The 2,804-nt window shown below is 50.2% G+C and overlaps 1 protein-coding gene across 1 annotated transcript in view; it reads left to right on the top strand.

Annotated features, from left to right (window-relative positions):
• The first annotated feature begins 1,096 nt into the window (after positions 1 to 1,096).
• Positions 1,097 to 2,804, top strand: part of LOC133623024 (AP-3 complex subunit mu-2) — a 37,437-nt gene continuing 35,729 nt past the window's right edge. The window contains exon 1 of the mRNA XM_061985934.2: positions 1,097 to 1,243. The gene's annotated coding sequence lies outside the window, so the exon portion shown is untranslated. The remainder of the gene's footprint in view (positions 1,244 to 2,804) is intronic.

Here is a 2,804-nt window from a genome sequence, read left to right on the forward strand (position 1 = left end):
CTTCCATGGCCACCGTCCTAGCTGCTGTCTCTATCAACCAGGGTGAGCCCCACCCCTTTCGTGAGCGCACTGCGCGCGGAGTGACCCCTGTTACGCGCCCCCGGCAACAGGGGTGGCGGGCAGGTAAGCTGCGCGGGCGGAGCGCGCGGAGTGACCCCTGTTACGAGCCCCCGGCCACGGGGGTGGCGGGCAGGTAAGCTGCTTACCTGCTGCGCGTGACGCCGGCCGCGGCGAAGGCGGACGAGGCGGGGTGTCGGTGCGGTGGGCGCGGTGGTGACCCTGGACGTGCGTCGGGCCCTTCTCGCGGATCGCCTCAGCTACGGCTCCCGGTGGGGCCCTCTCGGGGGAAGGGGCCTCGGTCCCGTACCCCGGCGAGGCGTCGGGGGCCTTCTCCGCTCCGTAAAAGTGTCCATCTCTTTTTTTTTTTTTCTTCTGTTGTGGCAAATGCAGCAGGTGCCTGATCGTTTTTCGTATGTGGGTAACAACATTTAACTATGTATATATATTTCCGAATTGGTTTAACTGCCACCCGCCTGAATCTATTTAAAATCTTTTTTTTTTTTATTTCAACCGCCAGACCCGACCCTACCCGACCCGCGGATAAAATCTAATTTTTTAAAATTTCATCCCCCCGATCCGCGGATAATCCGCGGATAATCCGCGGACTCCGCGGTTGTGCCCGCAAACCGCGCATCTCTAATATATATATATATATATATATATATATATATATATATATATATATATATACTTAAAAAAAACGATACCGATAATTTCCGATATTACATTTTAAAGCATTTATCGGCATCGACATCTCTATTGAAGATCTTTGCTCCTTCTCAACTCTGTGGTAATATTCTTTTCACAAAATACAACCAATAATACGTTAATGTTAAATCTTACTTGTGAAAAGTAATCCCCCCGATTCCTATTTTCAACATTCCGCTCATTTGAGCAGGAAAACGCTGATATTTGTTTTCTACCTGTCAACTGTCAGTTTAGGCTGCTCGCCGGCTCCTAGTCACCACTTCAAGATGGCGGTTGAATTTCTCGCGTCACGGCAGCCAATGCTGCGTCTTGAAAAGGCGGGGTTTACGTTTTTCCTTGGCTTGTGATTGGTCCTTTTTCCCCCCTCCCGCTCCCCGGACACCAGAAGTCGAGCCGCCTAACGGAAGCGACGACGGCTTCATATTTCCATGAGAAAATAGTGACGTTCGAGAGCGAGACGTTGAAATAGTCTCTGGTAAGTGCTTGGTGATTCTATTCTTATCTTACTTGACTTAATTGCGAATAGTTTATTCATCGACTCGTATTTCGACTCGAGTGACGTTTTTCTCGTCTTGTCATGAGACACCAGGATGATGGATGTTATTACCGAGGCAGCTGGAGGCCTGATAATGTCTCACCATTGTTGCCTTTTTACGTTCCACAACATTGTTTGCCACCATTTGGTTTGCACCAGAAACGGCTTCTTTTGTTTTGAGTTTATTGCTATTCCGACCTGGGCTTTGGATCCGGAGGGTTCGTGTGTTGGCAACTTCCCAGTAAGGAAAGTCGCTATTGGCTGTCACTAGGAGTTGCTGAATGACGTCATTATCTAGTTTGCATAATGAGACATTTTTTTTGTTTTTGTACAAATGGTTCAGAGGGCAAACAGCCCACCTTTGCAAACACCTTCTCCGATTTTGGAGCGACATTAACAATATGCTGTATTTTCCCGACCATAGGGCGCACCGGATTAGAATAGAATAGAGTTTTATTGTCATTATTACAGTAAATAAATTGGAGCAGATCCCCGAAGGTGCATACACAATAATTTAGTAATATAAATGGTAAAAAGATAAAAAACAAGATATGTGTATATATATATATATATATATATATATATATATATATATGTGTATATATATATATATATATATATATTAGAGATGCGCGGATAGGCAATTATTTCATCCGCAACCGCATCATAAAAGTCGTCAACCATCCGCATCCACCCGAATTAACATTTAATCAACACCGCACCCGCCCGTTGTTATATATCTAATATAGACGATGCAAGGCATTAGTGAGGTTATAAAGCTTTTGCCTGTTAAAGAAAGGAGACTGATCCAATGCAGCAATCATCTGGGAGCCGTGCTGAGCGCACCTCCAAGCGCGTGGAGGTGCGATGTCCCTCGCACCCGCGATGCACGCTGAAGCCTCGGGTGCCAGCCCGGGTGGAGCCATCCTACTCGTCGCGGCCTAGCCCTCGCGGCTCTCGCTGCCGGCGACGGCCGGGTATGGGCCCGACGCTCCAGCGCCATCCATTTTCAGGGCTAGTTGATTCGGCAGGTGGGTTGTTACACACTCCTTAGCGGGTTCCGACTTCCATGGCCACCGTCCTGCTGTCTATATCAACCAACACCTTTTCTGGGGTCTGATGAGCGCAGGTAAGCTGCGCGGGCGGAGCGCGCGGAGTGACCCCTGTTACGAGCCCCCGGCCACGGGGGTGGCGGGCAGGTAAGCTGCTTACCTGCTGCGCGTGACGCCGGCCGCGCCGAAGGCGGACGAGGCGGGGTGTCGGTGCGGTGGGCGCGGTGGTGACCCTGGACGTGCGTTGGGCCCTTCTCGCGGATCGCCTCAGCTACGGCTCCCGGTAGGGCCCTCTCGGGGGAAGGGGCCTCGGTCCCGGACCCCGGCGAGGCGTCCCTTCTCCGCTCCGTAAAAGTGTCCATCTCTTTTTTTTTTCTTCTTCTGTTGTGGCATATGCTGCAGGTGCCTGCTCGTTTTTTCGTATGTGGGTAACAACATTTAACTATGTA

Source organism: Nerophis lumbriciformis, linkage group LG12, assembly GCF_033978685.3.
Source record: "Nerophis lumbriciformis linkage group LG12, RoL_Nlum_v2.1, whole genome shotgun sequence".
Classification (NCBI taxonomy): Eukaryota; Metazoa; Chordata; class Actinopteri; order Syngnathiformes; family Syngnathidae; genus Nerophis; species Nerophis lumbriciformis.